This window comes from Phyllostomus discolor, chromosome 1 (assembly GCF_004126475.2).
Source record: "Phyllostomus discolor isolate MPI-MPIP mPhyDis1 chromosome 1, mPhyDis1.pri.v3, whole genome shotgun sequence".
Taxonomy (NCBI): domain Eukaryota; kingdom Metazoa; phylum Chordata; class Mammalia; order Chiroptera; family Phyllostomidae; genus Phyllostomus; species Phyllostomus discolor.
Window position 1 is genome coordinate 183,539,246 of NC_040903.2, and position 26,382 is coordinate 183,565,627.

A 26,382-nucleotide genomic window follows, 5' to 3' on the forward strand; every position below is an offset into this window, starting at 1 on the left:
TTCTTTTATCTTTAAAAGCTGACTACTAAATTATATCATCTTTCTCCCCCATTCCTTTTGGTAACTTTACTATCACTGGACACACAACAATAAATCCACTTTGAGGAACTGATCGTCTGGCAGCAGAGCGGGAGAATGGCATTGAAAAAGGAGAGGCTAAAGGAGTGTATTGGTCCCATCAGGCCGACTTCAACCAATGAGAGATGGGGAACAGCAGGGAGTTCCATGCAGCCTGCCTGGAGGATGCCCCCATCACTAAGCTGAGGGGTTATGCTGTGGTCAATTCAGAGCGGACCACATTTTACCTGCTTTTCTTTTTTCTCTGCCTCACTTCTCCTTTTCTCTCCCTTTTAATACCCTGGCATCACACCTCTTAATAAAGCCTTAGATCATGACTTTTGCCTTAGGGCTGTTTTCTAGGGAAATAGTGTACCAGAAATGTGATAGAGATGGTAATGGTAGTGTCATCATTGAGATTTCAGCCCATCCTTTCAAAAGAGAATGGGATGTAGGAAGAAAAGGAGAGTCCAGTGATGGCCACTGCTAGTCCATATAAACTATTGTGTGGATTTAAAAAAGCAGACTCCTCTGCATGTCTATAGTTCACAGGCACATCGTTTATTGTACAGCATTCAGGCTGGATTTGAGCCTCCATTTGTCCCCTTAGCTGGATGTCCCTGTGTAATGAACTGCCCATGCAAGCACAATAGAAACATTATACAATTTATGAAGGAGTAAATCTAGGGGTTTTTTGGGGGGGGTGCATTTTCATTTTAGGCTGCAAAAACAAAAACAAGCAAGCAAACAATAGCGAAAAAACTTGAAATAAACTTGTCCAATGATGAAAGTTCATCCTTCCTAGGGAAGCAGAAGGCAGGCCATCCTGCTTCACTGCTCCTTGCGCTCTGCTGGGCTTTGATCCTTCTTTGAGTCACAGCCTGGAGCATTTCCCTCATCTTCCCTTCCTCAACTGTTTCTCCACCTTCTTCATCATGACTAACATTATATTCTTCAATAGCTTCTCCGAGAAAGTGCAACACTGATTTGGGGATTATACACTCACTAAAAAGTGAACAGCTTCAAAGCCTGCGGCAAGGAGAGCGTCAGCACCAGCATCCAGATCGCTGCTCTCAGGAACTTCGGGAGGGGGAAAAATATTTTTTAAATCATCGAAAACTGTTTTGGTCACAGTACAAACTGTCCCACATCCCTTGTGTTTCTGCTTCTTTTTAATGGTTTTCAAAGTGACATTCTTCCCTTTTTTCCAATCTATCTGACAACCCATAATTTCTAGTCCATCAAAAGAAAAGGGATCAGAATCACCTGGTTCTGACCTCATCCTATATGTCTTTGTCAATTTTCACTGGGTTCAAGGTGAAGTTCTAAAACAAAGCTCATAGGCTGGCCAGCACCTAAGAACTTCACTTTAATATCTTTCAAGTGCTTTGGAATAGGCTCGTCATGTTCCTGAACCATATCACTGAGCAAGTCAATATTCTTAAAAACAGTCAACCAAAATTCAGGCATTCCCTTGGGGTCTTCTTTTTCTTCATCCTTCTTCTCATCTTCAATCTTGGCCTTTTCTTTCAGCTCCTCAAAAATTTCATCATCTGGTTTCCATTCATATTCTTCTGTAGGTTCATAAATTGCATTAATGATTTTGAATCACTTATCAAATAAAGGCTGATAGCAGCATACTTTCTTTCAAGGTCATGAACTTCCTTATAGAACTTGGCTTCTATCTGTGCACATTTAACTTGATGGTTTTTAAGAGCATTCACTTGCCTTTTAACCCCCTTGGGCAAGCTCTCGATGTGTCCTGTTGGTGTTTATACCAGACCATCAAGTCTTTGTTGGAGAGCAGCAAGAATCTGAAGGTTTTGCATCATCCGAACAGGCAATTGATGTGCTTTTATTGTTATTTAATCACCAGTTTCTCCTTCTACTTCTTCAACATCATCCAAATCTTGATCAAGTTCAGTCTGTTCTTTATTGTCAGTGTCTGCCATGTTGTAAGAGCTCCAAATACCGATGCCTAGCATGGGGAGCCAGGCGGCCAGAGCTGCGCAGTCAGTGGCTCATTGTGGAGGTACCACAAGCAAATGGCACTAAAAAGCTAGAGCTTTTCAAAGCACTTCTAGTAGTGCTTTGCTGATGTGGTTATATCCAGTTCTAAACAAAAACTAAATTTTACACATCGCTTACAGTCCTTGATCCTATGACAGCTTGTCTCTCTTAGGAAATAACTTAAACAGGTCTTTTCTTTAGTAGGTGGGCAGAGGGAGATGAGTTGATTGAAATATAACTAACCAATTCAATTCATATTCAAAGTTAGGGTTTAAAACGAGGGCTGGGAATCATCTTACAGGTGGAGCTACAATGAGGAATCAGCACCAGGATGAAAAGCAGCAAAAAAGGAGGATTGCATGTATGTGGGACTGGGAATGCCTTTTCTTTAGCTTCTTACCTCTCACCTATCACTCAAACGCTACACCACTCAGGCTTTCAATAGTTTCCTGTCCCTCAACTCTCTACCACACCATGGAAGCACTTAGATTTCCTGCTTCTTCATTTTTGGTACATCAAAATCCCAAAGAAATGGATGAAAACAGCTATTGCCTTTAATATACGTACTGTGGATAAAACCTCATTTCAAAATCTTGGGGCGCTCAGAGTCTTCAAGATGGAAGGTAAGTCCCTGGAAACCTGGTAGAATGATGGGAGAGACAAAGGAGGGGGAGAAGAAGAAAGCAAAGCTCAGCACCTGTCCTTAGGTGGGGCTGGATGAAAAGGCCAGCGGGAGACCTCCTCATTACACATACTGTAATAGAAAGACTTCCTCTATTCCCCTCTATTCAGCAAACATTTATTCATCATTTGCCCTATGTTGGACCAAGTGCTACTGCAAAATGAAGTAAGAGTTTCTGCCTTTGGTGAGTGTATAGTCTAGGAGGAAAGTTGAAAACATGAGCAGATGATTTTAATCTAATGAAGTAAAGACTATGATAAAAGTACATAAGAGCCCTGGCTGGTGTAGCTCAGTGAATTGAGCACCAGCCTACAGACCAGAAGGTCACCAGTTTGATTCCCAGTCAGGGCACATGTCTAGGTTGCAGGCCAGGTCCCCAGTTGAGGGTGTGCGAGAGGCAACCGATGGATGTATTTCTCACACATGCACAACGATGTTTCTCTCCCTTTCTCCCTCCCTTCCCTTTTCTCTAAAAACAAATAAATATAATCTTTTTTTTTTTTTTTTAAAAAAAAGTACATAGAGCCCTGGCTGGTGTAGTTCAGTGGACTGAGTGCAGGCTGAGAACCAAAGCATCACAGGTTCGATTCCCAATCAGGGCACATGCCTGGGTTGCAGGCCAGGTCCCCAGCAACCGCACATTGATGTTTCCCTCTCTCTCTTTCTCTCTCCCTTCCCTCTCTAAAAATAAACAAAAAATAAAATCTTAAAAAAAAAAGTACATAGAGTGTGCTATGGGAGCCTGGGGCAGAAGCTGTTCATCCCACTTTGGGGGGTATAAAAGGCTTCCTGGAGAAGAAGGCCTGTGAGGTGGCTCTTCTAAGTCTGTTGTCCAGGGGCCACATACCAGCTGGCTCTCTACTTAATCTACCTCTCTCGCTTTCTCCCTGCTCAGTCTCTAACCTGGCGCTCCTTGATTTCCTGTGCAATCATACACTCATCTCTCACTAATTTTCAAACACTGCATGTTTGTACAAGCTAGACTTTAGTTTGGATGCTATTCTCCCATTTATAAATCTGGAAAACCTTTATCCATTCTTTTTTTTTAATTCCTCTAGAGAGGGGGTGGGGAGAGAAAGAGAGAAACATTGGTGTGTTTCACTTGTTTAGGCCTTCATTCATTGGCTCTTACACGTGCCCTGACCTGGGGACAGAACCCACAGCCTAGGTGTATCAGGACGATAGTGTAACCAACTGAGCTCCCTGGCCAGGGCTCTTCTATTACTATTATTTTTAACTTTTTTATTGAATTTATTGGGCTGACATTGGTTAATACAATTATATAGGTTTCAGTTCTATAGTATATCGTCTGCATATTGTAGTGTGTGTTCACCACCCCTCCTGCATTCATTTTTTAATACCCATCCCAAAAGTTGCTTCTGTGGAGCTTTCCCTGAAACTCCAGGGCAGAGTTGCCCCCTTCCTCCTTCCTGCTTCTACCCTACCATTTAATGTCTGTATTCACCATGTTGTACTTCAAAGATAATATTTACCACTGTTTTTCTGTGTACCTGTCTGTTTTCCTCATTAGACTGTGAACTCATAGGACTGAAGTCATCCCTCTTTGTTTCCCCAGGCACCAGCATTCCCTATGGCCCTGAGCTCTGTAACTTAATATTTGAAGGATGAATGATTGCATGTAATATACTGTGGAAACACTGATGGTAGAGTTGTTTACCATGCTGTTCACGCTGAATAAAACATTCGGAGCATCATGGCAACATAGCAAATAGGCCTGTGTGATGTGTGAGATCTGAGATGGCCCAGGACAGAACCTCCACTTAGAAGGTGCTGCCGGAATCTCAGATCTGTTGTGTCTGTTTGGCCATCACCTCCATGTGGGTCATGGGTTGCTGAGTACTTTGTGGGTGATTGAATGGAGTTGGGGAATTTGCTTTAGTTAAGGCATTATTTGGGTTCATTGTTCATTTATTAATATGTCAGACATTCATTCACTACCTGTTAGGTTACTGAACACTGTTCCAAATGCTGGCGGATACAGTGATCAAACCATATGATTTAGGACAGGGTACCACGGAGAACTCCAGAACCGTGGTTCTCAAAGTGCAATCCACACACAGATCAATGTGTTAGGAACGACAGCTCTTGGACCCCACCTGACATCTACCACTTCAGTAACTCTGGGGGTTGGGACCCTGCAATCTAATTTCACGAGCTCTCCAGGTGATTCTGATGCCGAGATCCAGTGCCGAGTCTAGTCCAAGTCCATGCTAGAGAGGCCATCTCTGTTCATAGTGAATGGTCCAAAGTTTTGCCACCCCAAACTGTGCCTTTTAAGATACTGATTTTAACCTGGTTATTAAAAAACAAAAAAACTCAGAACATTGGACCCTCCCCCTTTCCTGCCTAGGAGATTCACATGGAAAGGCATGGAATCTTAATATATTGACTTCAGTGTTAGACAGAAGGGTTCCAGGGAGGGTCCTGGTGCCTGGTAGTTAGGTCCCCCTGCCTTGTGTCATATTGTTTTTGGAATACCTAGCAAGAATTTGCCTGCTGCAGTGTGTTCTGCTCTTTCTCAGCTACCTGTAAATTGTGTATTTCTTTTGACATCTCAGACCCCTGCCCTCTTTCTCCTTTGTCCACAATGGCATGTAAACCTCAGCTGCCCAATGTGCTTGGGGTCTCATATCTTATGACACCTCCGTCATGTACATCAGTAATAAACTTTGTACATTTTCTTCCGTTAATCTATCTGTTAATTTGATTACTAGCCCAACTAGAAGAACTTAGAAGGTATTATCAAACCCCAGTATTTGACTTTGCCGGCCTGTGCACACTGGCCAAAAGACATGCATGAGCAGGAGTTTGCAGTGTAGGAAGGAAAATAGTTTTCTATTGAATTGGCCAATACTAGTACTCTGAAAGACTAGAACTCTCAATGGCATGTCAGTTACAGATTACATAGGACAAAATCCCAAGACTGTGGGTTAGGGGTTCCGGGTTGTGCTGGGAACTGATTGGTTGGAGCTGAGATGAGAGTAATGAATCATTTTTTCAGGGCTTAAGAACGGTTCTGAGGTCTGTTTCTGCATCCCTCTGTCTGGTTTCTTGGAAGAGTAGACAAGAAGTCGTTCCAACTTATGGCTCAGAAGCTGAAACATAACTTAGGTCAAGATGTCTTTAGCCTGCCGGAGGTCCAGATCTGGTGAATTTTAGTCAGGTCCAGGTTACTGTTTTCTGCTGCCATGGGGGTTGCTGATTAGCCAGAAGAAAAGCTATGTCTATAAGAGGTATAGAGAGACAGAAATATGATTTCTAGAGCTAGGATCCAAAGGCAAATTTAATCAGAGTTGTAGAAATTCTCAGTGTCAAAGGTGTGAGAAAAAGCATTTTTGCAGCATTTTACAACAGCTTCTGACTGGTCCTGCAGACCCAGCCTTCCAGCAGCAGCGCTCTACCCTGGGGAATGGATGCGTGTGCCTGGCATCAGCGGTTCTCATGCCCTCGACTTCTCGTTGGGCACAGTCAATGGGGAAGAAGGGATTTATAATCCTGGATTCCTCCCTGCAAGGTTATCCCAGGCTAACTGCATCCCTCAAGTCAAAGCCTCCTAAGGGACTGTTCCTCCTAAGGATGCCTTCTCTTCACAACACATATTCCAGCCTCTGGCAATGTCCCCGGCCCTCCTCCCTTCAGGCCCAGGTGAGGTCAGGGCACTCAGTTGTTCTGAGCCCTGCATTACTACACAGGACTTTGTGATTCCCTACCTCACTCCCACCTTCCCCGCCCCCTCAGATTATAAATAACCCCTTCGTGCATAAACCGCACAAATTATGTTGAGCTCCTTTCTGGGTTCTAGCAGAATCCCATCCTTTGGTTCAGGTCTTACCATCTCATTTCTGGTCTTCTGCAGTCCAGCACCTCCATCAGGCTTGGCAGTATGTGCCTAGGGCCATGATCCCTTTGGGGTCCATGAAAATGTTTCAATATCTTTAATTTTATTTTTAAAAAGATTTTTTTTTGTTGTTTTCAGAAAGAAAGGAAGGAAGAGAGAAAGACAGGGAGGGAAGCATTAGTGAGCGAGAGAAACAATGATGGGTTGCCTCTCACATGCCCAAAACTGGGGACCTGGCCCCCAACCCTGGCATGTGCCTTGACTGGGTATGCAACTGGTGACCCTTTGGTTTGCCAGCTAGCACTCAGTCCACTGAGCCACACCAGCCAAGGCTCAATGTTTTTTATAATCAGAAGAAAAGATATTGATATAATCCAGCCTGGATTATATTTGTCCTTATATTGGTGTAATTGTAAAATAGAATTTAAACTTTTTTTTTCCATGCAGGAAGAGGACCACAAAAGCAAAAGTGCCAAGGGCCTCCCAGGGTCATCACGTGGCCTCGCTGCACTGTCTCACTAATTGATTTTCCTACCTTCCTGATATCCATCCCCTGACCCATCTGCTCAGTAGCCCCTGGTGCTTCACCATTTCTTCTGAGCTTCCTTAACCCTTTGTTAATAGCTTTTGAAAACAGTTTCCCCATTAACATGTGTATGGGCCTATTTTTAAGTGATAGTACACCCTAGCTATTTTTGATTTGTACAGTCAGTCCATCACAAACACTTCCCAGGACTGCTGTAGACTCTGCATAGTGACCACGATATACCTTTTGATGTATATTAATTTCCTAATACAGTTTTCTTACCCCTTCTTTTTTACTCACTTTTTATTATCAATGCCTTTTTTTACTTTTACTTCCATTATTGTCAGAAAAAAGCAAACATTCTCAAGGTACAGATTTTTACTGCATATCAATTTTTCCTGCATTTATATTCTTTTATTTATTTAGATTCTGAGGCCATCTGCCTTATAACCACATTTCTACTCTTTCTTGTCGATTCCTCTATGACAAACAGTTTTACTCACTCTATGTGGAACATATTTACACTCAACAGTCAATAGACATTTGTTTAAACTCCTCCCCCCACTTGAAATACTCTCTTCTCCCCAGTTTTTCAAATGTCAACTTTCCTGCCTACCCAAGTTAAATGTCATTTTCTCTCTTGAACTTCCCTTTGAAATAACCTATTCAAATAATAGATTTGGTAATTAGTAATTCTTATTATTTTGAAAGTCAGTTAAAACTTTTTGATTATTTAGTTCTAAATATATTACTATCACTTTCAACCTGATTATTAAATTTTTGACAAGAATTCTTATACTACTTCATCTCGTATAGGGACTTTCTTATGATAATAACTTAATAAATATGCATTAATCTGAAAAATGGAGTCCCACATATAAAAGATTGACTTTCAAAATCCCTGGTAGGCTTATGTGATTGAAGTTGAGTTCTCTGTCCATTTCTGTGTTACAAGTGGTAACTTTATCACATGATTCTTGAATTTCCAGTACTGTCTGGAGATATTATTGTTTTTAAGTGTCACTAGGAGGGAAATGCTTTAGAAGTGTTTACAGCTCTCTAAGCCAAAAATGCACATGCATGAGAAAGCACCTCAGCTGTATAGACGCAGAGGGAAAAGCCACGGCAATAATAATAATAGTAATAACTCAGCTTCTCATTGCTATTAGAGATCCTCAGTCATTCTGCAACAGATTTCCCTGTTTAACTTTCATCATAGCACCTATCACCTCCACATATATTTCTCATTGATTTTATTATTTGCAACAATAATAAAACCTCCTTTACTCCAACTAAGATACATGCTACATGAGAGTAAGTATATGCTACATGAGAGTTTTTTGTTCTTGTGCTCTGTACTGTATTCCCAGTCCTAGAAGAGGTCTAGCAATAGAGTATGTGCTCAATAAACATTTGCTGAATAAATGAATGAATAGCCATAATAGTATTTCACAATATCCCAGATGGTGCTCTAAGTGCTTTACACAACATCCTACTAAATAGGTACCAGGTCGGTTTACAGAGGAGGACACTGCAGCTCAGAGAAGTCAAGGGACGAAAGTCCTTTCACATCTTCTAGCTGGAGGTGGTGGGACTTAAATCCAGCCTGACTCTGGAGACTACGATTTTAGCTAACATGTTAAATCTTAATTAATAAAATATTGTAAAACAACAACAACTAGCATTTGCTATGTGCTTCTAAAACGTATGAACCATTTTCCAGGTATTCCTGCTTAGATAACGTCCAATGATCATGAGCTAATATTATCATTATCACTACTTTACATTGGGAAAACTGAGAAATGAAGTGGCTTGTCAAAGGTCACGATGCCATTAAGTGGCAGTCCTGGAAATTAAACTCAGATCTTCTGAGTCCAAATTCCATCTCTCCCCCACTCTCTGCTCACTACACGCACCATGTTGCAGTTTAAATGTGACTAGAGAGTACAATGAAGTAATGACTAATAAAACCATTGTTTGTAGTCACCGATAAAGAGGTCGATTTTTATATCCACTAATTCTGTTTTAGTAGTTACTAATAAAACAATTACACAAGAGTTATAAATTGTGTGTGTGTCTGGTGGGGGAGAGGGAGCAATCACCAAGCATTTATCTTAGAAGGATATGAGGAAGAACCCTCCAAAATCCCTGGTATTTATTTATAGAAAGTTGTGTATTCTCACATGTTTAAACTTCAGTTTAAACTTTCAAAGTACTCCCCATTTGATGCAATACGCCCATCAAGACATTTTTTTCCATTGTGCAAAAACAGTTTTTGAACTCATTGATTTTGATGCCTTTTAGTGTCTCTGCCATTTTTTTTTTTGTCTGTTTGTTTACTTCTTCCTTCCCTTTGAGGACATTTTTCATCCAGAGAAACAAAAAATAGCTGTTCTGGGTGAGATCAGATGAATAGGGAGGGTGGGGCATGAGGATCATGCTGTTTTTGGTCTAAAACTGCTGAGCACTCAGTGCAGTAGGGAAAGATGTATTTGGGAATCACCCATCATGAAATGGGCAAAGGTGTTGAAAGAGTTTTTTAAAAGTCACTGAGAGGCTGAATGCAGCCTCTCACAACACCACCCCCTGGTGCACTGGTACAGATGGGTTCCTAGAACACTTATGTAGTGGGGAAGCCTGTACTAGAAGGGGCCTGCCCTCCAGGAGATAATTCTGTATTTTTTTGGATCCCTGTTCATATATCAATAACAATTTGCTCAGGAATGCTCTATGGTATGTATTTGTTCCATACATCAAAAAGAGGTACTTACTTACCTTTCTAGATATTTAGTCCTACAATGGTGATGGCAAATGACTCCAACTTGTATTTTCTTGACAAGGTCATACAAATTATAAATATGATTTTGACAGTTAGGACTCATCACATGAATGTAAAGAGAAGAAAGGAGTAGCAAGAGATCAGTAAGCTCCATGAGTCACCGAGGAAGGGTGGGGGATGAGAAAGAGAGATCCCTGGAACAAAGTGCTGGAGGGGGGTCCATGGCAATGACAACAGGGGAAAATAAAGCAATCAACAATATGATTCTGGCCGTGACTTGACAAGCTTAAAGTGGAGTGATAACGATAGAGTTGAATTAGAAGTAAATTAAGGTACATATCAACCTTCTCTTCAGGGAGATGGATGAAGAGGCATTCTGCACTCTTGGAAGGCAGAAAAGGAACATTGTCACTTTATGTCCTGGAAAATGTAGAATAATTAGCTCTATAAGAAGGGCTCTGAAGACTAGCTGAAAATGACTTGGAAATCTTAGGGGACCAGGAACTGAATATAATTTAACATAGAGGTAATATCATCAAATAGAAAGATATATTCATACCGTGCACTGGCCAATTTGACATTTGGATTGACCCAAGACTCCTCTCAGCGCATTCGGACCTGCTCACCTACTCCTGCAGAGATTTCTCTCTTTATGAACATGTCTAGCTCTTCCTTTCCACACTACTCTTTTGGAATTTATCACACTTAGACGTTTAATGGCAGTTTCATTTTACATGCATACATGCACGTAATCTCACCAGTTCCGTGTATATGTGTAGTTGCAGGAACACAGGTTCTGTGCTTTTTCTTAGAGCCACCATTCTTAGTTTGGGGCCCGGCATAGTAGTTACTCAGTTATTATTTGCTAAATGACTTTTAATTTAGTTTTCTGCAGTAAAAACCATGTAGTAAAATTCGTGAGAATTTGCGTGTTGCAATGTATTTCCATGTTTGCCTCTTGATGCAGTGCAGCGAATATCTCTTTGAGGGAGAAATCTGATAATGTGTGGGTTCTGAGGAAGCACCTCCCGCCCCCACCAGCGGGCTTCCTTCCACAGGAGATCCCGGGCACAGAGCTGCCAAGGTCGCTGGGGCAAACCTTTGGATATACAAATTTGGGTCACCTGGGCTTTCTTCCACAGGAGATCCCTGTAGATAGCTGCCAAGGTTGCTAGGGCAAATCTTTGCAAATACAAATTTGGGTCAATGTGTTGACAGGATGTCAGATTTGTGTAGCTAATGGAGCTTCAGCATGAATATTGAGCTTTATGCCACTCCATTGTTGCCCAAATGAACCTGTCTCTATTGGAATAGAAAATAGAGGCCCTTCTTGTGAAAACCTGACCAAGGTCCACAACCCAGCCTTGATCCACAGTCCCTGGTTTTTAGCCCAAACTGAAAAGTAAATTCAAAAAGACCCAAATGGCAGAGCACTGGTATCTTTCCATCAACATAGCCTGTAATTTTATGTGCAGGAATTTTTACCCTGGCATGGATCAGCAAAAAGTGGAGTAACAAAGAAGGAATCTGGTCAGCTGATCTGGAGGGGCTGAGTCTTTTACCTTGTCTCTTGTATCACAAAAGACCTCAAATATTAATTCAGTTCACTGAAACATATAAATCTCAGTGGGGATGGTGGGAATGTGACAACTCTTTGTGGGTTTTTTGTTTTTTGTTTTTCCATAAAACTACTCTTTGAAATTGTATTTCAGGACCATGGAAATTTCATTTGAATTGAATGTAGTAAACTGCAGACAACTTTTATATTCTTGGAGAGATGGGAGTGTGAATCAAGTGGCATTTACCATAAGCCCCCATTTTAATGTCTTAATGTTCTATTACCTATAACTGTATCACCTAGTGCTTCTACTATCAGGCATTTCTGCATATGTATACAGCCAAAATCTAGAATACCTTTGGCTAGATCATTTGTTTAAGCAGAAGACCTTATCTTCCACTTATTCAGATGACATATTTTCTTTGCTTCAGTTGAGTGCCTCGTGTATTTAACAACTGGAACAGATCATTTTTTAACACTTCCCTTGTCTTATGCAGCAAATGATTTTCTTTTAAAATAATGACATCAAACAAATAATAACAGTGTCCAGAAAAGAAATACATACACCAAATATTTTTACTGTACTTTGTATTTTACTTGTGCAAATAAAGGAAAAAATAATAATAAATAAAATAGAGATTACAGTACAAAAATGAAAATGTATTAATAGTTTTAAAATACATGAATGCATTTGTTGACAAAAGGGAAAATATTACACCTACATATTTGTCTGTTGCAGTAATGAGTGTACGTAGCTGAGCTTATGTGGGTTCAGGACAGAGCACCTCTTCATTTTCCAAGTGAACTTGAGTGTAGAAAACAATGTCTATAAAAGCCTAAGTGCTAAAAATGTGACAGCTAAAAGTGGTCACTTACAACATTAAAATTTAACAGTAACCACGGAAATTGTTTAGAACTTACACAAACAGTGTTTTTTGCAGAGCGGAGTATTTCATGTCTAACACTGTTCAGAACGTCAGTGCACAATGATACTAAAAGGCAGACTGGATTTTCGCTGATTTTAACATTGGGTCTCACACGGCGTGGACCATGCCATGGTGCTTGCACCAGGGCCCGCTGTTTGCACTTGGGGCCCCCACGCTGCATAAAGTTGCATTTCTATTTTCTTCTTGCATACTTTGAAGTGCAGCTCTCAAAAACAATTTTCTCAGTGTATTCTTTTTACCATGCCTCCTCTCATTATATCAGAAATCTTATTTTTGTTTACCGTTTCTAAACTATTAACTGTTGCTCAGAAAGCTGTATACTGTTTGATGAGAACTAGACCTATAGATAAATACTGATTTGTATTAGTGTGTTTTGTACATTAGTTTAAAAGGAATAATGCTTTTTAAAAAATAGGAATGAAAGGGATTAAATAAAGAATGTAGGAACATTCTGACAATTTTTTTTGTATGTGTTTGTATTTGCCATCTATAGAAACCACCTTTTCATATCTTATCTCTTTCACGGAGGCACAGAATAAGAATCCTTCACCAGAGAGCTCTTCTCTCCTCTCATCATCTCAGTATATAAGTGCACATGGATATTTTTCATACATTTATCAGGGTTTGTTTTTTCCTAGCTGGTGCTACAAATAATATTCAGGCAGCATCATGCTATGTATGAGGTTGTTTTGTTTTGTTTTTGACACTATTGTATTTTTCCCCTCTCTAAAATTAATTCCTCTACACTGTCTAAATGGGTTTTTTATCAATTAGCTTTTGCTGGGAAAATCTTTTCCTGTCTAATATAGAATAATGATTTTTTTTTCATCTGTCAAGGGGGTTATTAATAAATGCCACCAGTGGGGTTAGAACATTCTCTGGTGTTTGCTTTAGGGGAACAAGGGGATTGTCGGAAATCCTCGCCAAACTGAACCATAATTAGAGAGAAAATGTTAGCAATTAGAACTATACATTAGGCTTTAATTTACTACCATGGAAAAGTCAAGGGTGGCATTTTTATTCCATTTTTAGGTACAGCCAGATGGATTGCTCATTACAGAATAATTTCCGCCGACCCTCTGCATTTCTCAGGGTAACAAAGCAGCTGAGAACACTGTGCAGTTAGTGGCTTAGATTTTATTTCATTTTTTGTGGGGGTGGCGAGCGGAGTGGGAGGCTGAGCAGTTATCAGTTTCTACATAGCCAGTGACATTATTGGGAATCATTTTATACGTTGAATAATTTCAGGCCAAGAAAACAGTTTGGGAACACAAACACATTAATGTGATTTACTTTCCTCCCCTCGCCTAAATGGATTGTCCTGACACAGTGTAACAGCCTTCACATTAAAAAGTACCGCTTTTCAGCGTTTCCACTCTTGATTTTTCTTCACGACCGAAATGAACATTTTACATTATTGAAACAAAAGTGTCTTCTCAGCCCAAAGACAATCTAGCTCCAATCTAATGCCAGTCTAGTTCCTGAAAAGCTCCTGAAGCCACACAGGGGAACTGTGTTGAAGGTGTGGGGCACATGTGACCATTTTTTCTTTTTATCTCACACTTGAATGGCATTTTCAAAAAATGAATGATATTGGGCCGACATGTTAATGACTATTTTGATGCAACAATATTTTTTGTGAAGAAAAAAGTTTTCTAGTTACTTTATATTATAATGAGTCAAAATCAGCCACGGTTTCCTTTGCTTTTGAAAATATAGTTGAAGATACCTTTATTTTATTTTGTTTTATTTCATTTATATTGTGTTAAAATGTATAAACATAAAACTTACTATTTTAACCCTTTTAAAAAATCCTCACCTGAGGATATGTTTATTGATTTTAGAGAGAGAGGAAGGGAGAGAGAAAGAGAGAAAAACATCTATGTGAGACTTAAACATCAATTGGTTGCCTCCTGTATATACCCCAACTGGGGATTGAAACTGCAACTTTGATATGTGCCCTGAACAGGAATTGAACCTGCAGTGTTTTTGGTGTATGGGATGACCTCCAGCCAACTGAGCCACCCAGCCAGAGCATTATTTTAACCATTTTTGGATGTTTGGTTCAGGGGCATTAATACCTTCACATTGCTATGAATCACCACCATTCATTTTCAACACTTCTTCATCTTTCCAAACTGAAACTAGATTTATTAAACAATAAGTTCCCATTCTTCTTCCCCTCCCCATTCTACTTTCTGTCTCTATAAATTTGATTACTCTAGGTTTCTCATATACGTAGATTCACACAATATGTGGCCTTTTGTGTCTGGTTTATTTTACTTAGCATGCTGTCTTCAAGTTTTACTCATGTTGTTACAGAATTTCCCTTTTTTAAAGGCTGAATAATATTTCATTATTTGTACATACTGTTAAGGCGCCTTATTTTATTTTGTTGATTTTAAGAAAGAGAGAAGAGGAAACGTCAATTTGTTGTTTCACTGCAATCATTCATTGATTCTTGCCCATGCCCTGATCAGGGATCCACCCAAAACCTTGGCATGTCAGGATGGTTCTCTAACCAACTGAGGTACCTGGCCAGGGCAAAGGTAACTTTATTTTAAATACTTTACACATTTTTCTTAAAGATGTTCCTCCACACTCAAGTGTTGTTGAATTGACATCTATAAACAAGCTATGTTCTGCCACCAGTCAGGTGGCTTGTCAGTTGGCAACTTTTGCTCCATGACCGTTCACTCTAGACAGTTTGGACAACAAACAAACAAACAAACAAACACCCATCTGATCTTTCCATAAAAGGCCCGTCCGAGAACAACCACATTAGACTAACTCAAGTCATGACATGGAGAGAAAAGCAGTTAACTGATTTTATTTTCAGGTAAATGTTAAGAAGCTATTACTAAAAACATTTGCAGCCATGATTATTACAGAATTTTCAATGGCTGAGAAATTCAGGCAACTAGGTATCCTCAATCTTCTCTTTAAATCAAGGATCAGAAAAATGAGGAATACTTTCCCTGTGTTCCAAATTGTACCGGAATTTAGGTAAAGTTGTTCAGGCTTCTTATGGAAACATCAATACAAAATTTCCGTACTTTGTCAACTAACAATTCCATAGTTTTATTAACAGTGTGACGGAAGGCATTTTTACTAAGAAAAATCTATATTATGTGAACAAGACACTACTGAAGTTTTGAGTATTAAGTGTTTAGATGGCAAGAGTTGATTTAAGACTACTCTGCCTGAAGTGGAACTTCAACTATAACGCATCACCTTCCATAAGCTCGCCTAGAAGGAAAACTCTGCAGGAAAGGGATGGGAAGACTTCGGTGGGTGCTAAAAATAATATTTTCCCTCCCACTTTCTAACTTCTTCTAGCTGGGTGAATGATCAATTTAATAGAGGCAGATTAACAGGAGAAAATGTACAAAGTTTATTACAGATGTACATGTTGGGGGTGTCATAAGACATCAGACATCAAATGCATTGGGCCATTGAGATTTATATCCCATTATGGACAAAGGAGAAAGGAAGAAGGGGCCTGAGATTTCAAAGGAAATAGGATATTTACAGGTATGTAACTGGGCAAAGAATTTGTCCACTTGTCACTGCAGAGAGCCAATTATGTGGATACCAGGGTGCGGGGAAAGGAAGTGGCATTTATTGTACAGCACTGCACCCTAGAGAATGGGCAGGCTGTGCTAGAGAAACTCAAACACCCTGATGCAGGGTTTAGGGTGGGTTTTTAATGATTTATGGGGGACAGGTATGTGGAAGCATTGATAGGGCGAGTTTTCACTGGGAGACCTTGGAGCATGGCCATTTATGTTGAGAAGCCATCAGTACCAGATCGTCCTGGACAACAAATCCTTCACTTCTTAAAGTGTTCTGGTGATAAAGTTCTGGTTATGTTCAGGTCCTTTGGTTCCAGGTGCAGCTGGAGGTCAAATTTCTCTTCTCTGTGCATGCTGCAGCTGCAGCACTTGAGGCTTTGGTCTGCTATCTCAGGAAAGCAACTCGGTGTCTCATTGAACAACATAGGAGCATTTTGAGCTGGTTCTGTGGTTACAGGGTAGTTTACTTGTAGCACAGAAATTCTTGCTGTACAACCCAGAAACAATGAGAACAAGGCAGCATCTAGCTAACAGATCCCTGTCTAAAGACTAACTATCATAATGCTAAGGTGAATACAGGTCTGTCCAGAAAGTATCCAACCATGTACTGTTAAAAAAAAAAAAAGACACTTATTGAAGACAATACAATACACAAGAAACATATTGTACATAGGGCAAGGTCACCTCAGCTCTTTTCAAGGTAGGCACCCTGGTACCTCACACAGTTCTCCCAATCACCCTGTCATATTTTCCGGAATCTCATCAGGTTTGAAATCTCTTTCCTTTCAAAGGTGATTTTAGTTTTTGGGGAAAGCCAGAAGTCACAGGGCACCAAATCTGGGCTGTAGGGGGACTGAGTCACCTGGGTGATTTGATGTTCCCCCAAAAGACTGCACAAGACATGATGCATGAGCTAACGTGTTGTCATGATGAAGCTGCCAATCAGTCACCAGTTGCCCATAGCTGCAGCCTTCTGAATCATCTGAATAGTTTCCACAAAGGAATATTCAAGCTTCACACAAATCTGATGCAGATTCGTTGCTCTACTTGCGCAGTCATTTTGAATGTGATGGCCACACAGTACACGTGGTCACTCTATGGCATTTACTGCCCTTACTGACTAGTGTAGTGAAGTGGTCATTGTTCACTCATGTGCATTCCAGTCCACTCTCCTTGGCTGCCAGGTTACATCGATGTCGGGCAAACCGTTCTCATTATATTAACAACGGTTGCACTTTTTCCAGACAGACCTCATATGTTAAGATTCCCTTTCTGGAACAGATCTCTTCATTCAAATCTCTTAGGCAGGAAAGATTGAGGGTCAAAGGTTCTTCATGAACCTTTGTTTCTTCATAACCAGCTTAAAATCAGTATCCCCAAAAGGCATAGTTTCAGGCTGGCAAAACTTTGGCCCCCTTCACTTTACCAAAGAAAATTTAGAGTTAGGGTTTAACAACTATTTTGTATCTTTTTCATTGCAAGAGGCAATCCTGTATTTTTTTTTTACTACTTGAAACAGTTTCACCTCAAAGACTAACAGCTTTGAGCTCCCCATTCTGACCCTAGTCTGACCTTCTCTTGGTTTCCCTTTTCTTTCATTTCTCCTGACCCTGTTCTTTATTTTCATTTTCTCCCTCCTTTTCTCCTTCCTCCTTCTCTTCCTTCTATCCATAATTATTTATTGAGTGAGATCTTTTTATGTGCCAGGCACAGCACTTGGAGATTAATATGACATGATCACTGCCTTGCAGGGAGGGGCTCACTGTCTGGTGCAGGTATGTTCTGTAGGTTTCACATGGTGTGTCCATTCTCAGCAACTGGGACTGGATCCCCTGGAGTACTGAAAGCAGGAGGGTTCTGAGCTCAAGTCTAAAGTAAGAAAGGGTGCTGAGATCAATTAGTAATATCCGCCAATGGTCTGAGGACAGATTAGTTGGCACAGGTGTCTTGTCCTTGCAACCCCTAATCCAAGAGAGTCAAAGCTCATTCCAGGTCCCTTTTCCCTCTGTTCAGTCTGACTCTCAAGTCAAGAGCTTTAAAGGATGCTTTCATTGTCATCCTGGTGTACTTTCTACCTTACATTTCCACCAAGTGCCTACCATAGCATTCCTTAAATTGTGTTCATCACTACCAGTGAATTTCTCCTGTTTTTTCTCTATGCTATCAAGTTTTGCTAGATCAAGACACGAAACCATTCTGAGTCAGCTCACTGAAAATCCATGCTACTGACCCCACCTGGTTCTTATGGTTGCTCTGTACTTACTATTTTTAAGTTATTTTAAAAGATTCTTTTTATTTATTTATTTATTTATTTATTTATTTATTTATTTTTAGAGAAAGGGAAAGGAAGGGAGAAAGAGAGGAAAAGAAACATCAATGTGTGAGAGAAACATTGATCAGTTGCCTGTTGCTCGCCCAACCCACTGAGCCACACCAGTCAGGGCTGTACTTATTTCACTAATCTTTTCCCAGAGATTCGCTAACAAGTTCCCTATATTGGTTTTTTAAAACCTTTCTCATATTTTTTGGTTGGTTTTCTCTTCTCCTTGAACTCAAAAGATGATCTTGCCTCCTGCTTTACTGAGAAGTTCAGTGCCATCTGCAATCTCCTTCAACTTCCTATTGGGAATCTTTTCTATTTTCCTTCAGCCATCACTTCTTCTGCCCTTCTGTCTCAGAGAAGAGGCATCTCTCTTGTTTCTAGGTTGAACCCAGTTCCTCCAGAACTTTTTTCTATAGCTTGTAACTTCTGTTCCTTGTAACCCTGAATTCCCTTGTCACAGGTTCTTTAGTTTCTAGAAACTAAAAAATAAAATACAGATATTAATAAAATAAAGACAGATGTTTCTAATACCCAGAAAAGACCATTGTTCATATTGTGATAAATTAGATTATCTTTTTTCTTTTTCTGTTTAGTTTTTATTTCATAATCATTAACTTTGGAATTCAGCTAGACTTGGAAGGGGTAAGGATAATACAGAATCCAATGAACTATGGTAAGTGCATGAAGATTATAGAACATTCCAAGCTGATGAGGGTGAAGCTACAGAAGGAATAGTCTGGTGGTTAAGATAAAAAACAAGTCCAGTTTATGAGTCATCTGCAGTCAGTAATGGTGGTCTTCTTACTGGTCTTGCCATTCCTCGACTCAGTACATCATGGCTCCCACAACTTCTATGTTGTCTTTCACCTGGCTGAAGGCCACATGCTTGCCATCCGGCCACTTGGTCTTGGCAGTGCAGATGACAAACTAGGAACCATTGTGTTGGGTCCAGCATTTGCCATGGACCAGATGCCAGGACCTGTGTGCTTCAGGATGAAATTCTCATCACCAAATTTCTCCCCATAGATGGACTTGCTGCCTGTGCCACTGTGGCGTGTGGCCTGGAAGTCACCAGCCTGGCACATAAATCCTGGAATAATCTGTGAAAGCAGGAATCTTTATAACCAAATCCTTTCTCCCAAGTGCTCAGAACACAAAAGTTTTCTGCTGTCTTTAGAACTTTGTCTGCAAACAGCTTGAAGGAGATGTGGCCCAAGGGCCCACTGGCAGCAGCGAGGTCAAAGACCATGGCGGGGTTGACCATGGCTGGGCACGGGAAGCACCAGGGCGGCAGCATCTGAAAGGCACTTGGCTTATCTTTTTTCTAATGGAGAAGAAAAATTACAGATAAAGTTGAAATTCCCTTTGACCCATATCGTCAGTCCTATCCCCTTTTTTTCTTTCCTAGAAGCAAATTTTATGACTTTTGCATGTGTTCTGTAAGGTCATTCAAATACTTTTACTCTACATACATAAATAACATGTAAGATGCTTAGTGGATAATTTTAGAGGTAACATGTTTCATAAGTCTATAAACATAATCATAGTCTATGTTTTTCCTTCCATGTGTTTTGCCTTCTATCCACATAGTACACCCAGGTGTAGTAGTCAGCCCCCTGAGGGCAGGGTCTTGGTTTGCTCATTGCTGAATCCCAGAACCTAGCAAAGCATTGGGCATATAGTAGGCACTCAAAATTTTTCTTAAATAAAAAGTTGACTGTTATGTAATAGTTAACTATATGAATGTCCCACATATCACATTTATTTCTCCACTCTCCTACTGGTCAGCAGTTTTGGTTGTTTCTAATTTCCATGTTTCTTGGTACAAAGTTGTGGAACATCCTTTCCTAAGTCTCCTTGTGCCTATGTTTAAGATTTTACCAGGAGTGCCTACCTAGAGTTGAAGTTGTTAGGTTGTAGGTAATAAACTTAAAACCTCATCTATACAGATATAGCCAAATTGCTCTGCAAGGTTTCCTAGTTTTAAAACATGTTTAAGAATTTTGCTCCACATTTTCGATGCTTGAAAGAGCTAACCTTTGATTTTTTTAAAAGATTTTATTTATTTATTTTTAGAGAAAGGAGAAGAGGAGAGAGGGAGATGAACATCAATGTGTTGTGCCTCTTGCACGCCCCCTACTGGGGACCTGGCCCACATCCAGGGCCTGTGCCCTGGTTGGAAATCAAAATGGCGGCCTTTGGTTCACAGGCTGGTGCTCAATCCACTGAGCCACACCAGCCAGGGCTGACCTTTGATTATTAAGTTATAATAGTCAACCAGCCCTCCCCTTTAAGATAATTATGATATGAGAAAATTAGGTTTGATATAAAGTTATGAAAACCTAAAATTTGACTCCTAAAATACTGTTTTTAAGGAACTTATGGTGAACCATCTTATTCTATAATTATTTGAATATATATCTTTATATTGGGTTGGCCAAAGAGCCATTTGTTTTTTTTCTGTAAAATAAAATACACATCTTTTCATTTTCACCTATAACTTTATTGATTTGGATATTTTGAGTATGTTGGCTATCTCCCATGTGGTATAATGTTGATTGTTCTTAATTTAACATCTCGATTTGATTGCTATCAACTTCAACTTGTCTATCCAACCGTGGAACATCATCAGCGAGAAATCTCCAGCATGAAACTTCACAAACCACTTTCACACGTTAGATCAGTTTAGATGCAATTGTTAACAGATATGTATTTATTGCCATTTTATTGTTCATTGTTTGGATGTTCTTTCTCTTAAATAAGTCCTTTTAACATTTCATATAATAATGATTTGGTGATGCTGAACTCCTTTAATTTTTTCTTGTCTGGGAAGCTCTTATCTGCCCTTCAACTCTAAATGATAGCTTTGGGAAGTAGAGCAATCTTGGCTGTAGGTCCCTGCTTTTCATGACTTTGAACATTTCTTGCCAGTCCCTTCTAGCCTGCAAAGTTCCTTTTGAGAAATCAGCTGACAGCCTTATGGGAACACCCTATAGATAATTAACTGTTTTTCTCTTGTTACTTTTAAGAGTCTTTACCTGTAATCTTTGGCATTTTAATTATAATGTGTCTTAGACTGAGCCTTTTTGCATCCATCTTGTTTGGGACTTTCCATGCTTTCTGGACTTGCATGTCTATTTCCTTCACCAATTTAGGGAAGTTTTCTTTCATTATTTTTCCAAATAGATTTCCAATTTCTTGTTTTTTTCTCTTCTCCTTCTGGCACCCCTATGATGCAACTGTTGGAAGGCTGGAAGTGGTCCCAGAGGTTGCTGACACTGTCCTCATTTTTTTTGGATTCTTTCTTCTTCTTGTTCTCATTGGTTATTTTTTGATTCCTTATGTTCCAAGTCATTGATTTGATTCTTGGATTCATCCACCCTACTGTGGTTCCCCTGTTAATTTTTTTTTATATTAGTGTATCCTTTGTTTCTAACTGGATCTTCTTTATGCTATTGAAGTCATCACTAAATTCCTTGAGTATCCTTATAACCAGTGTTTTGAACTCTGCATCTGATAGATTGTTTATCTCCCTTTTATTTAGGTCTTTTTTCTACAGTTTTGATCTATTCTTTCATTTGGGCTATATTTCCTTACTTCCTCATTTTGATAGCATCCCTGTGTTTGTTTCTATGTATAGGTAGAACTGCTATGACTTGCTGTCTTGGTAGCATGGCCTAAGGTAGTAAATGTCCTGCAGGGTCCCATGGCACAGCCTTCCCTATCACCCAAGCTGGATACTTGAGGTGCACCTTTCACGTTAGCTGAGTACACCTCCTCTTGTGGTTGAGACTTGATTGTTGTTGGCAGGTCAATGGGAAGGATTTGTCCAGGCCAGTCAGCTGCAAGGACTGACTGTGACCCATGACCAGTAACCTTTGTGAAGGATCAGCTGTGCAGAGGCAGTGCTCTGACATGGTCTGTAGCTGTCCACTGGGTGCACTGGTTCTGGGGTTTCCTGGGTGGTACAGGCCAATGTCAGCCCCCACCTGTGTTTTGCCCATTCTGCCTGAGCTATAAAACAGTCTGAGATGCCTGCTACTTGTGCAGGGCTTGGAAGTTCCCAGGCGAAGCCAAGTTGCAAACCTAGGCTGGCTGTTGCTAGTGCTGGGCCTAGGGCCACTTAGCAAGAGGTATGGAGCACTAAGGGCTCACTGAGGCCACCTGTTGCTTGTTTGATAGGATTTAGGAAGTTATGAAGCATGAGACAAGGCAAGCCATTCATATAGAAAAGTCGCTGTTAACAGCTTGGGTAGGCCCATATGTTGGGTGGGACAGAGTCTCAAGGGATCTCCAGGGCAGGGCAAAAAATGTTAGCCAGGTTGATGGAGTCTCAGATATGGCACCGGTCTTCCAGCTCTGTGGCTCTATAGGGGGAATTTTCAGAAAAGGGACAATATCTTCTGTCTGCCTTTCTGTCTGGCAGAAAGCTGTCCCTCAGGTGTTGTCTGGATGCCAGACACTTCAGTTCCTCCCTGTATGCCACTGGTACCTTTCAAGCTGCTACCTCAGTGCTGGAGCTCAGAGGGAGTGAGTCTGAGTAAGTTTGTTTGTGGGTTCTTTAAGAGGAACTGCTTGGGACTCCATCAGTTTCTTTCACCAACTCAATCCCTGCTGGGTTTTTGCAGCCAGAAGTTATGGGGACTGATCTTCCTGCCATTGGAACCCTGGGCTGGGGGCCCTGGTGTGGGGTTGAGATTCCTCACACATGAGATATCTTTTCCAAATTTTATCTACCATACATGGATGTGGGACCAGTCCATTTCATGTCTCTCCCCCTCCTACCAGTCTGGATGGATGTAGTATCTTTAATTCTGTACCTGTCAGACTTCCATTAAATTCTATTTCTGATGGTTCTGAGAAATGGTTGTTCTATAGTTTAGTGAAATTTTGATGTGGTTGTGCGAGGAGGTAAGGCGCGTTAGCCTATGCCACCATCTTGACTGGATTCCCGTACTGCTATCTCTAATTCAAATTTAGGACTATAAGTTTTGATATTCAAATTCTTTGGCTTACTTCTATATCTCCTTTTTCTCTCACTAAGAATTCTGATTGTCAAGAACACCACAGATGCCCTGGCTGGCGTAGCTCAGTGGATTGAGTGTGGGCTGCAAACCAAAGGGTCACCAGTTAGTTCCCAGTCAGGGCACATGCCCAGGTTGCAGGCCAGGTCCCCAGTGGGGCCACGTGAGAGGCAACCACACATTGATGTTTTTCTCTCTCTCTTTCTCCCTCCCTTCCCCTCTCTAGAAATAAATAAATAAAATCTTTAAAATAAAATTTAAAAAAATTAAAAAAAGAACACCACAGATAATAGAATTAGAATATTAAAAGTTTTCTCATTTTCTTTTTCCACATTACACAGGATAACAGGACTAAAGCTAACACTCATAACATCATTATTGTAAAGAGTTTTAATTCTTTTTGCTATTCTTTTTGTCCTACTAAATACTGGATATGCATTTAAATTCATTTATTTTATGTTATCTTTTAGGGGTTGCTTTTAAATTTTACATTTTGCACATTTCCAAAGCCACATAATAAAACATATATGAGTACATCAAGGAAGATTAGTTGTTATTTCTCTTACCTTCTATTCCTTCTCTCCTCTAGTATAGAACCGTTTACATAATTTGCTGTTTACCTTTTCATTGTTTGCTTTATTAGTATTAGCAAATTATAAACAAGCACACACACACTCTGAGAACTACAGACATGCTATGTTATCCATTTGACGAATATATATAGGATCCGGCACAAATAACACCCTTTTTTATCACAAAATCTTTTATTACAAAATCATAAGCATTTAATTGTGTAACACAACAATATCACACTCAAGCACACAGTATAACAGTTTGGGTGAAATATTCAAATTAAAACTATAAATTATTACACCCATATTATTTCCCTATCAACCACATTCAAGCAGGTGTTACTTCAGGTAGACCCTGGGTCAGTGTATATGTATATTTAGTTGTATATATATAATTTTCTCTACCTGCCTTTAAAAATTAATAATAATCTTCAAGATCAATCCATGGGAGTGAAAGATGTAAGATTATCCCTCATTTCTTCCCCTAGAAATTAGTAGTTTAGTAGATGGATATAATAAAGTTTATAGATGGAAAATAATGCCTTTTACATTTTTTATTTTGTGAATCATGTGACTGATATCCCTTGAAAGATTTTCTAATTCAACATTTTATTTGCCTCTCATAATTCTCTTTCACTGTCTGCCAAGGCTACAGATTAACTTGATATTTTCTAGATTGAAATGTTTTCTCTTTTCTTGTTTCTCTCTTCCATAGTTTACTTTGTCTCTTCACACTGCTGTGCTTGGACCACGCTTCCACCTTGAGGGCTTCCATCTGTGTCCACGAGGCAGCACATGGTCTCACCCTCTCCCTCCCTGCTAAGCGTCCGTACTGTGTGTGCCTCTGCCTGCAGACTCGTGGAGCTGGTGGAGCCCCATGGCCATCGCCATGCTGAGCCTTTTTTCTCACCACTTCCTTATATAGCGAAAGCTATTTTGGGAAATCTATTTCAAAAGCTTTTATAATAAAAAAAAGATTTCAAAATATTATCACAGGTGGCTTATTTTTTAAATTAAACTCTTGGCAATTTCGTTCCCATTAGGAAAAAAGTGATCAATAAAAGCCCAAGTTGATTTCTCTAGATTTTCACTAGATACTTGTCCTCAACACTCCAAAAACGCATCTGGTTAACATCCGACGTTCTTATAACACTATGCATCCATGAGTACTTACATTGACTCCATGATCCTGGGTCCTAAGACAAAAGTGTGCTATTCGTTAACTGTACATACTGATAATCTCTGTGAAGTGCAGCCCTTGCTAAGGTTTTTGACCTCGATAGGATACCAGGGACATCTCTTAGGGAGTTACAAACATACACATACACTCTCTGCGAATCCATTTCTTTGAACTTCAACATAGCAACTTTAGTTTAGGTATAGTCCAAGGGCTTTGGTCTAGAACAGCATGTCCAGTAAGGTAGCTGTTGGCTACCTGTGGCTATTTAAATGCAACCTGTACTGAAATAAAAAAAAAAAGGGTATTTAGTTCCCTAGTCATACTAATCAAATTTCAAGTACTCACTGGTCACTTTTGACTAGCAACCCCTGTATTGGAGAGCACATATTATGAAACAGCACTTGGTCTAGAAAGCCATAAATACCTGTCAAAAAGGCAATGCGATTAATTGATTTTCACAATCCTCTGTGATCTATGATTAGCAACCATATTCTTTTCTCTTTTTTTAAGCAACTATATTCTTAAGACATTCCTGAGCATGGCATAAAATGAATTTTGTGATCCGTCCACAGTATTTGATCACACCTCATTTTCTATGCTATGCTCATACTTACACGCAGCAATAATAAACCACCTGTGTGGTTTCTTAAACAGGCCAACTCCCATCCTACCTCCATGTCTCGGCATGTGACATTCTCTCTACTTGGAAAAGCAACCCTCCTCATTTCTCTTTGTTCTTACTCTTTCTTCAAGTCCCACCTCAAAAGCTGCCTGCTCTAGGAAGTCTTCCCGAACTCCGTCATAAAGCCTTAATTCCCTTCTTATATTCCCATTGTGTACTTCGCATGCCTGCAATATAGAGATCATGTCATTGTAATTTAATTGTTTAAATAAATATCTGTTTCCTCATGAGACTATGAGATTCTTGAGGACAGGAGCTGTGAGGGCCCAATGCCAGATACGTGATGTGTTGTCCAGTGAGCAAGCGCTCGGTACGAGTTTGCTGGTTGTTGACTGAACTGCAATATTGACTCTTCCATTTAATATAAATTGCCATAGACCACAATAGTGGTGCAGAATCACACACACACACACACACACACACACACACACACAAACCTTGGTGGAAATTAAATGATAGTTCTATGTAAAATTTTCACCTCCAGAAAATAGTATATTTGTTTGTTATAAGAACAGCCCTCAAAACCAGATATAAAAGCAACATAAAGTATTACTAATCTTCTATCTTTTGTAAGCAAACTAGAAAAATTAGAATTATGTCTCTCAAGG

The 26,382-nt window shown here is 39.9% G+C and overlaps 1 pseudogene; it reads right to left on the bottom strand.

The window, feature by feature from the left end:
• Positions 1 to 314: 314 nt before the first annotated feature.
• On the bottom strand, positions 315 to 3,023 carry LOC114493235 (annotated as a pseudogene).
• Positions 3,024 to 26,382: the final 23,359 nt, after the last annotated feature.